Source organism: Brassica napus, chromosome C5 (assembly GCF_020379485.1).
Source record: "Brassica napus cultivar Da-Ae chromosome C5, Da-Ae, whole genome shotgun sequence".
NCBI classification, from domain to species: Eukaryota; Viridiplantae; Streptophyta; class Magnoliopsida; order Brassicales; family Brassicaceae; genus Brassica; species Brassica napus.
Window position 1 is genome coordinate 36,225,665 of NC_063448.1, and position 12,137 is coordinate 36,237,801.

Below are 12,137 nucleotides of genomic sequence, written 5' to 3' on the forward strand. Positions count from 1 at the left end.
GGAGAGGAAACTTGAAGATCATTAACCATCCGAGCAAGCCAAACAACTTCCTTTGCTGTGAAAGACATGGCTTTGTATTCTTATGCATATACAACATCTTGTTTCTTGGATTTCCAAGAGATAAGTGATTCACCAATGAAGATACAAAAACCAGTTATGGAGCGTCTTGTATCCGGACAGTGGGCCCAATATGAATCACAAAATGCTTTGATTTGAAATTAATTGTCAACCAGGTAGAAAAGTCCTTGACCAATGCTTCCCTTGAGATAATGGAGAACCTTATGTGCAGCTTTGAAATGAGGAACACGCATTGTAGTAGAGAACTTACAAAACTTGTTAACCACAAAGAAAATATCAAGACGTGTGATGATAAGGTATATGAGTACCAATCAAACATCTATAAGATTCAGCATTAGGAAGAAGATCACCATTATCAAAAGCTAACATGAAAGTCAGATCGACATGCACATATGAAGGCTTACAGTCAAGTAAAGATATGCCAGAAGAAGAACGTTCAATTTCTATACCAAAGAAGAGCTGTGGTTTGCCAAGATATCTCACTTTGAAGTATAGCTCAAGTTTACTGATTAAAGAAGAAAATGCATTTTCCGAGTTGTTAGAGATTAGTATATCTTCCACATAGACGATAACCATAAGAAACTTGTCGTCTTAATGGGACCAGAAAGAGTATCATCACTGTTGATCTTTTCGAAAGCCATACTCACTAGAGTAGTGGAAAATATTAAAAACCACTATGGGAACCTTGTTTTAAACCATAGATCGGCTTTTTAAGGCGCAATACTACATTTTGTGGGAAGATTATCCACCTTTCTTTATGCATATCCAGAAAGTAAGTAGTCCATTTATATTTCTTCAGAGAGCTATCCATTAAGAAAGGCATCAGATACATCTAACTAATGTAAATACTATTTCTTCTTAGCATCCAAAGAAAACATCAGTTTGACTGTAACCATCTTAGTCATAGGGGAAAACGTATCCACATAATCTACTCCTTCTTCTTAGGTGCAGCCTTTTGCCACCAGATGACCCTTGTAACGTTCAAGAATACAGTCTGCATTTAACTTGAGTGTGAAAATCCATCGACATCCAACAGTTTTCTTCCCATCATATAAAGACCAAACATCCCAAGACTTAAATTGTTCCAAAGAATCAAACTCCTCGTCCACAGAAGTGCACCACTTCTTAGACCTCTTCGCTTCATCGAAAGTATTAGGAGTAGAAACAAGAATAGCAGAATTAAAAAGAAGGAGAAATATTGGTGGAGAGAATTTGTCATATGAAAGGAAGGCTAATTAAGAATAAATAGAAAGAAAAAAATAGCATAAATATTTTTGCAAATGAGAAGGTTTCTTGCGTTACCTAGAGGATACAGTTGCCAAAGGAAAACCTACATCAGAGGGTGATGGAGCAGATGCCATTGTATCACCATAGCATGAAAATAGTGAAGGTACACTATCACCAGACGTGCAAGACGAGTAAGGAAAGCTTTTGTAGTATCAGAAATGGAGGAAGCAGCAAAAAGAAATATGTTCTCATGAAATATGGCATGTCTGGAAATGAAAATACAATTAATTTGAAGATCAAGAACTTGATACCCTTTATAACCTATGGGATAACCTATAAAAACACAAGCCTTATCTTGAGAATCAAAATTGGTTCTACCCTTTAGAGAAGTACTTTTGTAACAAAGACACCCGAAGCTCTTAAGAGACTGATAATCAGGAATCCTATCCATGAGTACTTGAAAGGGATATTAGTTATGAGAAAAACTGTTGTCAAGATACACTCACCCCAATACTTTAAAGGAATATTAGATTGCAAAAATAAGGCTCTAGCAACATTGAGAAGATGTTGGTCTTTTTGTTCTACAACTGAATTTTGTTGTGGTGTTTCAAAACATGAATGAAAGGAAAGAATACCCTTTGACTGATAAAAGTTGGTAAAGAATAACTCAGAAGCATTATTAAACCTAACATACTTAATAGTTTTACTAAATTTAGTTCAACCATTGTAATGAATGCAAGAGACACAGTAAAAACATCAGATTTGGCTTTTAAAAGGTATATCCAAGTGGCACAACTGTATTATCAACTATGGTTAAGAAATATCTATAACACTCATGTGTAATAACAGAGAAAGAGCCCCAAACATCAATGTGAATTATGTCAAAAATATTCTTACTAGTGTGACTATCATATGAAAAAGTAAAACGCTTTTGTTTAGCTTTAGGACAGACATCACAATGAAAAAAATCCAGATTTATTTGTTTTATTCAATGATAAAGTTCAGACATATTATCAATCTTAGCCCTAGAAGGGTGTCCTAGACGATTATGCCAAGTATAACTATCAATTATTGAAGAGCAAACAACATTGTTCTGATTATTAAGAAAAGCAGGAATTAAAAATCTTGAATCAAGAACATATAGAGGTTGTGAACTTGTCTACCCTTGCCAATCATCAACTCATGAGTAAGATCATGTGTAAAGCAATCATTTGAAGTGAAACCAACCATATAATCTGTATCCTTAGTCAAAGAACGAATACTCAACGAGTTAAACGAAACTTAGATATATATATAAACCATTTTTAGTCTTATGTTATCACCGCTGTTCGGAAATTCGCTAGGCGTTATCCGTACGATCGGGTTGGGCCTAGTGCCTAATGAAAAAAGAAGGCATTATTCCAAGATTAATCGGCGATCAATTTTAGGTGTTTTTTAATTTTTTAATAAGTTATATATAATACTTAAATTTATACAAAAAAACCTAAGATATGCGTGTGGTCTGGTGGTCATACCGACGTTGAGTGCAACAGAGTTTGAGTTCAAATAGCGCAAGTGTATATTTTTGCTATTTATTTTTTATGAGTGACAAAATGTTAATATTCTCTTCTTCTTCCTCTGAAGAAGTCTTAAGGGTTTACGATTTCTCTGTAACTTTTTTTACAACCGCCATTAAAATTTTCATAGAATCCTTCATCTTTTCACTTTTTTTAATTGTTTTTCAACCTTCAAATTGTATATCTATCCTATATTAATCGATTCTGAAATCCAAAATAGCAAAAGAAAAAAAAAAACAAAATTTTCGAATCATTCTGTATAATCAACCGATTATAGCAAATCGCGACATGAGGTTCCCGTGGAAAGTTTAACCGTCGGAAACGCGGCCGCATTAACCACGTTTTAGAACAGGGTTATCACTTTTAATTGGACCTATTCCAATAATGCTCACAAAGTTTCCTGTTGATAAGGTAACAAAGATATTCAATAGGGATTTTGGGATGTTAAAAAGAGTCTTATCGTGACAAACATGATGTGTAGCATCCGAATCTAAAACCCAAGACTCACTTGAAACCAAAGTATTTCCAGAAGATAGAGCTGAAGGCATACCAATGAGAGAAAAAGTATCTAGAGGTAGGAAAGTATCAGATGCTTTCCAAGCCGTTGGTAGAGCTGACGGAGAAGGAAGAAGTCCATCCTTTGATGATGCAGTGCCATTGTTGTGAAGTTGAGAACTAAAGGAAGCGATGAACTGTTTCATATGTTCTGGAGTAAGAGAAGGTGATCTTGAAGATGTTACGACATCTAGATTATTCTGTTCAGTCTGAGTGGTTATGATCGCATTAGCAGAACATGAAGTGTTCTAAGGATATGTTTTTCTTTAGAGGATAAAAATTCATTTTATTTAAGACTCGGAGGATATCCAGAATCTTGTAACATCGATCAACCACATGACCAACACCACTACAGTGTGTGCATACTGGAAAAGATTGATCATAGTGTGAATTAGAGGAAACTTGGAAAGTAACAATATCAACTCCAGTGTGAGAAGAATTCCTTGCAGACCTCACTATCTTCTACGATCGCAATACTTATATGAACATATTTGTATAACTTGGAAAGTAACAATATCACAGATTGGTTTGAATACCATGAAGCATCATGGGAAGGAACATAGTTCGTATAAGTATTGCGATCTATTAGTACTGATTTTCTGGAGTTGGTTATGTACTTCGAAGTACACTTTTGTTTTCCTATTCTAAGTGAAAATAAAGATGAATCGGTAGGATTAAAGATGAATTTGAAGAAGACAATGAATAATTTCAGCTAACGAAGACCGTGAGATAAAGACAACGAATAGAGCGGAAGATGATAAGACGATGAACGAAGACGATGATTGAAGATCGGAGATGATAGGAGATGATCGGAGATCGGAGATGATAGGAGATGATCGGAGATCGAGAAAGCGGTGATTGGAGGTTGAGAAAGAGATTATCGGAAGTTGAGCTTGCTCTGATACCATATTAAAGAAAGAGAATGAAATAGAAATATCTTCATTAAACATTAAGTGTGTACATGTTGAAGTATTTACACTCATACATTAGACTACTCTACACTTCTTTCTACTATGTACAAGTATACAAGTATTTGAACTATAAACATAAATATGATGATGTACATAATAATTATATGTTCTACTACCGGATGAAACAAAGTTTTGCCTGATTTGTCTACGTCGTTCACTTGTCTTGGGATATCTTAATCCATGTCTGTCTCGGTTCGATATCTCATTCGGATTCTTTAAAATTGTATTGTTAGTTCTACTCATATTTGTTACCAAACTGAAAGGTCAAAATATTGATTATTTTAATTTCCATGTTTTTATTATTTTTTCTGGTGGAACCAAAGTTAGAAGTCTTCATTTTTCTACTCACACTTTGTAAAACTTTAACTTTTATTTTGTTGAAATAGTATTAACTTTTAATCAAAAAATTATACACATGCTTACTACATATGTCTCTTGATTTTTTTTTAAATGTGCATCTTGATGCTGCACATGCAATCAAATCACATATTGTATGGTTTCATCTAATCAATTGTATACATATGACATTTTATGTATTAATGATCTATGTTCTCCAACCAACGTCGCATCATTCGCAGTACTCATAAAACAAACTGTTACTCGTCTTGTTTAAATTAATTAACTACATTTCGATCCGCGCAACCGCGTGGATTTTTGGTTTCATTTATTTTTATATAAATATTTTGTTATCAATTCTAAATTGGTATATATTATAATATATATGTGTCTATCAATTTTTAAAACATAATAAGTTTACTGTATATTTTTTTCATTGAATAGATCGTTTCAAACTTTCACATGTATTTGTATCTTCTTCTACATATATATTTTTGGATTATTATTTCATTATTAAAATCATAACTATATATATAAAGATTAGTAAAATATTGTTTTATTGTCATATTCAAAGATATTGTAACATTTCACAAATTTAGAAAGTTTTTCTAAAATTAAAAATTTCGCTTCATAGATTTATATTATCAAGTAAATAATTAAACATTTAGTTTTTTTTTTAATTTTTAAAATAAAATACGTAGTTTGAAATTTGTTTTCATTGGTTTAAGGTAGTAAAGATTAATCATTGTTAGATAATATGATTTTTGTTATTTAAAAAAATCTTTATAATTTTAAAAGTTAACATCGACAAATATTTAAATATTTAGCATATAGAAGTATAGTATTACAATATTAAATTATATCTATTTAATTTATATTATCTATAATCCAATGGATCATCTATTGTTTAAATCTAATTATTGATAGCCCAATAAAAATTTCTGGTTGGCCCAAAATTAAAATGATAAGATTAGATATTAAAAGTAACATGACTTTTTAGGAATAGGTCCATTAGGTCCATTTTTTAAAAAAAATCACACATAAATCAATGTTGTGACTTCTTTTTTAATATATAAGATATTTCTATAGTCCTAATAGAAAAAAGCAACATGGAATCAAGATCTTTAGTCACTTAGTTTATTACATATTCAGCCGAGCTTAGGCAATAGAATAAAATCGAACGTCTAAATATTTTATTTCAAACAAACTCAAGATGGAAAATTGAAATCTAGCCAGCTATATCTTATGACCTATGAATATGTATGATTTGGACAAATTAAATAAAGTTGAAGTGGAGCTACGCATTGAGATAAATCAGGTTATTGTCTCCTTAATAGTGTTGGTGTTGGCCTGGCATAATAAAAAGATTAGGTTATTTCACATAAAATCTCGGCTCGATTGAAAAGACTCACTCGGCTGAGCTCAAGTCATGATCAAGAGAGATAAGTAGATAACACAATAAGATTTGATCGCGGACTGAATCAGAGAGTCAATTTGTACATAAAACCTCTGTTCTAAAAATCGGCCGTCTAGGCGCTACGCGTCACTCTTCCGCCCCGATTTATGCTAAATCGGGATATCCAATTTTTTCCACCTAGACCGCCTAAACGACCGCTTAGCCGCATAGGCGGCCGCCTAATCTATTTTTTTATTATTTATTATTTTATTTTTATTTTTAATTATTATTTTTTTTTTAAATAATATTTTTATTTGTTTATTTGATCTAAAATTTTATAAATATCATTTATATTCATAATTTTGATGAAAATTACACTATATTAAATTTATATATTCTATTTGTGTGTTTTATACAATCTTAAACATGAAAATGTATTAATGTTATACACAATTAAAGATTAACATGTTTTATAACATAGTAAACCATCTAAAAATTCCGCCCCGCATAATTTCTGATTAATCCCCGATTTTCTCTTTAGGCGCTAGGCCTAAGCCGACTGCCCGACTAGCACCTAGCGCGTTCCCGAACAGGGCATAAAACCATCAATTCAAGAAAAAAATAATAAAGGAAGAAAAAATCACGTAGGTTGTGACTGGTAATTTCTGGAATAGAAGAGAAATGTAAAAAGTAAAAATGGGAAGAAAATATAAAATGAGTTAATAGTCATTCTATTAAAAAAATCTATATTAAAAATAGCCTTGTCAAAAATATAAATCGCTATAAGAAAAACTGCATGTGTCACAATTAAATTGATGTCATGCCACATTTTGTTTTTGAAATTTAATATAGTGGTGACATATATGCAAATCTTTAGTAAATAATGTGTAGGGAATTTTATAGAGTAAATGAAAAAATAATTGTTCACCTATATTGTTTACTCTAATAATGCTATACAGTCAAATCCATAGTTATTTTTCATTGTATTTTACTTTGCCATTGATATGCTCTCATTATTCAATACAAATCACTATTTATCCTTCTTAGTCTATAGTTAGTCCTATGTTCGAAGGATGAATTCAATTTGTTCCAAAAAAAATGAATTCAATTCGTACATTATTCTAAATTTTCTTATATGATAGTCTTTTTTTTGTTTTTTTCTATCAAACCAAAATAAATTTTATTAAAAACTATATATACACTTATACTTTTAGGATTAATTGATTTAGACTTATGGTTTATAGTTAAGAATGAAGTTTTCGGGGTGGGATTTAAAACTTAAAAAAAAATATTAAACATAAATAGTTTCAAAAGCATTTTTAGATTTCAAAACGAAAAATTTGAAAAAAAAATCATTGAAAAACTATTAAAAAATTGAAGTTGAAAATATATAATTTGTAACTATATATATATTTTAATTAGTATTATTGTATCTAAGTAATTATTTATATTTTATATCTACAAAGCAAAGAGTAGAAATGTCTTTTGCCTATTTAATGAAATTTATTTTAGTCTTTTTTTTTTGAACTCTTTTGGTGACAAAAATAAATTATAAAATGTCAGTAACTGTCTTTTAATTCATATATACACTAAGGCAAATATCTCGATTTATTAACCTTTATTTTTTCCTTATGAAAATTAATTGATTTTCCAAATTAATTTGGTACGGATGTTGATGTCTTGATAAAATAAAACAAAAGAAACCAATAAATACACAGATAAGTGAAGTGCGATCCAACTCAAGTCGAGCTCTTGCGAAAAGCATACTATTTATTTAGTAATTTCGCTATTGTGCGGATGGGGGACATTACTAAAGCCTGATAAGTGATTTGTTCTTGAGTCTCTACTACTGTTTATTTATTGTTAGAAAAAGCTTATTTTTCTTAACTGGATGTTGTTTTACTTTAAAAAGATGATTTGGTTACGTTAGCGAGGAATTCTGATAAGTAAGTGGATGGACGTAATACGAGCAATTGCTTTTCAATCCATGCCCAAATTTTTACTGTTGATTTGTCATTTGAAATGCTTTTGAAATTTATTTTTTCTTTTTTCTTGATTCAGCGAGTTGATAATTAGTTTTTTTCAACAATAGCTATACTACACTAATTTAAATTAGAAACCGATTCATAAACCAAATGGGTTAAATATAATCAACATAAATTATAGTTGAAGAAAACTCTTAACGCTTCATTCAACCTTGTCTATAATTTTATTCTTTGTATCTGTTAAATTAGAAAATTTAAGATCAGTTTACATTGTTAAAATTCGTCCATGTGAACAATGAAAGCTGACATTGATGTTGTTGTAAACATAATTTTTTTTTGAATGAATGTTAAATTTATTCAACAAAAAAAAACTTTTTTTGGATAATTTCTGTAACTGTATCCGAAGTAAAAAACTGCAATTTAAGACAACTTAGTTGCTATCTCACAGAAAATTTTGTTTATTAATTATCTCTCTAAATATGATTCATCCAACAATAATATATTTCAAACAAATCGGTCATTTAAATTAACTTACTTTAGTTAAAATTCATTATTAACTTAGAAAATATATATTTTAAATTAGTTGTTTATTTATTAGCAAATTAATCTTGTGAAAAAGTTGAAATATCAACTTATTCGGTAAAAATAATATTGTTAACTTTTTATAGACTATTATGTTAACTGAAAATGCAGGTTTTGTGTGAAATATGGAGAAAGCACAAGTAGATAAATGTCATTTAGGGGAAGAAAAATACATAGGCTTTCACCATGACCTTAGGGTTCTCTCTTCTGAGATCAAACCCTGAAAGAGATGATCAAATTGGCCCTTGTGAATAGCTTGGTGCACTGCTCGGAAAATATATCTGACTGCACATGAAAAGGTGACTATACTGTCTACAAAAAAGTGAAAAGATTTCCCTCCCCAAAACTCTCTAAAATCTAAAGTAGATATCGTTTAATAATAGCAATTCAAAATTGTATTTAATTTTGGGCGAGGATCTCACTGTGTGAATCTGTTTTTTTGTGGATCGACGTTCTAATCTATTTATAAGTATTTCATAAGCCGGTTATGACAGTGTAGTCGGCTGTAAATCCTCATAAAACATATATATTTATTGGTTTTAGAGTAACTAGAGTCGGTTTTTAGGGTATTGCAGGTGGTCTCTGAAGATTCTTGGAGAATCAATGCCATGTGGAGGAGGATGCTCGTCTTTTGCTACTTTCCAGTTAGAGGTATCTTGGCTACATTTTCCTGGCTTGTGGCATTGCAGCGGTGGATGTGGTTATGTTGTCTCTGCCTATGCGTCTTGGTGAGACACGGTTGCTCCAAAACTGTCAAGGGTGCTTCGGAGTTCCCTATGCTCTGAGGCAGGCTTAGTCAGCGGTGCTGGCATGTGCTTGTGCTTTGGGAAGTGGCCCGTGGACTCTGGCATGGTGTTGGCTATGGTCATCTGTGGATTCTCCGAGGCGGTGCTGTCTGATCTCTCCCAATCATCCTTTCTCTTCCGGCCACATCTTAGCTCTTTGTCGGCAAGGTCTTCCATGTTTAGCTCGTGTGGTTTCAGTGCTTGGTGGATTCATTGTCACTGGATCTCCACCTTAGATAACTTAAATTAACCGTCCTTTGGAATATTATCTTTAAGACAGTTTATTACAAACTTTTAAGTTGTTTGTGCCACAGTTTGACAAGTATTTAAGCTCAATGTGACACAATTTGACAAGTGTGGTGTTCCCCAAAGGACGGTTAATTTAAGTTATCTAAGGTGGAGATGCGTCTGGCGGGGTTCATTGTGGTTCAGTTTTTCATTTAGGTCCTTTGTCTGTCGGTGACTTCATTCGGCGGTTCGGTGCATCCCAGTGACGTGAGCTGCCAGTTGGTGCTCATGGTAGTGTCGTATTGCTAACATTTTGCAAGTCCAAGAGTTTAGCGGGTTTTGATGTAACAGTCGACTCGTGCCCATTTTTTTTCTCTTGATGTCAGGTTAAGGAGTCCAGTTCCGGTTCCCTGTGCCCCTCCGGTCTTTGCCGTGCGATGTGAGTGTTTACCGACGGGTCATGGAGTGCACGTTTTGGTTAGTGTATCTTGGTCCAACTTAATTATTTTACGTCTTGCTTCAGTGATGGTAAGATTATGAACTTAGACAAACTCATCGGGTACTAGCTACTCCGGAGACGACACGAAAAGACTCTAGCATCCGAAGAAATAAGGTGAATTTCTCCTTTATGTGGTTATCGCTAAAGGTAGAGAACGGTATTTCATACGTGATGATACTTGATTAGGTCTATCAAAACGCGCCGGGGATATGGGTCATGCGTAGCTAAAAAAATAAAGAATCTAATTGTATAATTTCGTGTGAGTCGGTTTGTAATCGGATCCTTATTTCTGTTTTTCGGTTTATTAATAATATATTTTTAAATAGGTATTTATTGTCTATGTCATTGATTTAAAGTAACATTAACAAAACAAAGTTCACTAGATAATGAATTAAACAAATAGAAAACATAGAAAAGTGAAGGCATGGTTGCTTTAATTAGGTTGTTTAGACGTACTCATTTGTCAGTAGAAATTTTAAATGTAGATCTCAGAAGATCACTAATCACAATGTTAGGTGGTTAAATTTTTGTATAAGATGATGACCTTATGATCATTAACTATTTATAAAGGTAAAAAACAATATAACCTAAAAATTAAGCATTCCAATTACATAGATTTGCTGGAGGCATAGATTTGGATTAAATATTTAACCCTAATAAGAAGAAAATCAGATGTCCATAAATGAGGTAAAACGTATATTTGAATTCTGAATGTAAATAATAATAAAAAACTAATTTAGAGTCGCGCATGATAACAATATATGCAAACTTATGGGGTCAAACCGAATGAAAACACTCAAGTGAACAAAAAAAAACTTTAATTTAAAATAAGGAATAAAGTGTTTTGATTCGTAATCTTCGAATCCACTGAAGAAAATATCGAGAAATAACAAATTAAACGAAATAAATAGAGATATTAAACATGATTTTGAACAATAAGAACGAGATAAATTGTAGAAGATGAAAACAACTAAAAGGGAAGAAGGTGAAAACAACAAACACTCTAGACACATACTATATTTATTTATACTAGATGTTCTTGCCTTTTCATCTCTATTTTTTTACAAATATCTACTAAATCATTAATAGTAAAAACCGTTCATTTCAAAAAAATTGTTAGTTATATCGTTTTACTCCCCTTCATCTCTTCTTGCTTTAAATGCTATATTTTTTTTAAATGTTATTAGACAAGTCCAACCCTAGTATTATTGATAACTAAGGGCATTGCATCCGCGCAAACGTGGAGTTGTGAACAAAGTTCTTGTTTCATCTCAATATTTGTTAGGGTTATTGTAGTTGTGAATTTTGCGTTTTGGGTTCATCATTGTCTTTCAAATTTTTTTATTGTTATAAGGTTAGAGTTGTGATGACGAACTGTGTATGCATTGTTCTCCATTATTGAAGGACTAAACTCTGTTAGTAATGTGATTGATATAGTTTGTGGTATTGCTTGCTGTGTCACTGAGACTTATTGTTTGTTTGTCTTTTTGATTTGTTTCTTGTACTGTTGAGAGTACATAAATTATATTAAGATTGTTGAGAGTACTTTTTGTTTCTGGATATTTTTTCTCTAGTTTAGTTATGTAAGTTGTGTGTATTAAGTAATAATTTTTATTATCCTTATTATGTTTGTTATATGTTTTTTTGTTTTAAACTTGTTGCTTTTACCAGACATTTAAAACAAATACATGAAAACTTGTAGAAATAACTATAAAATGAGTGACAATTCTGAATATTTAGGCCTTAATGGGTTTTAAAAGAATTTATGTATTTCTCATAAGAAGACAATAGCATTGTCATGTTGACATTGGGCATGTAAGCTATTTTCATAAGACAAAAGGAGTGAGTAGCTGGAGATGTTGTTGCCGCCTTTGTGTCTGTCGGGATTGTCTCTTGTATCTTATGGTGTGGATGTGTTTGTTTCTCTTTTATTTGATGG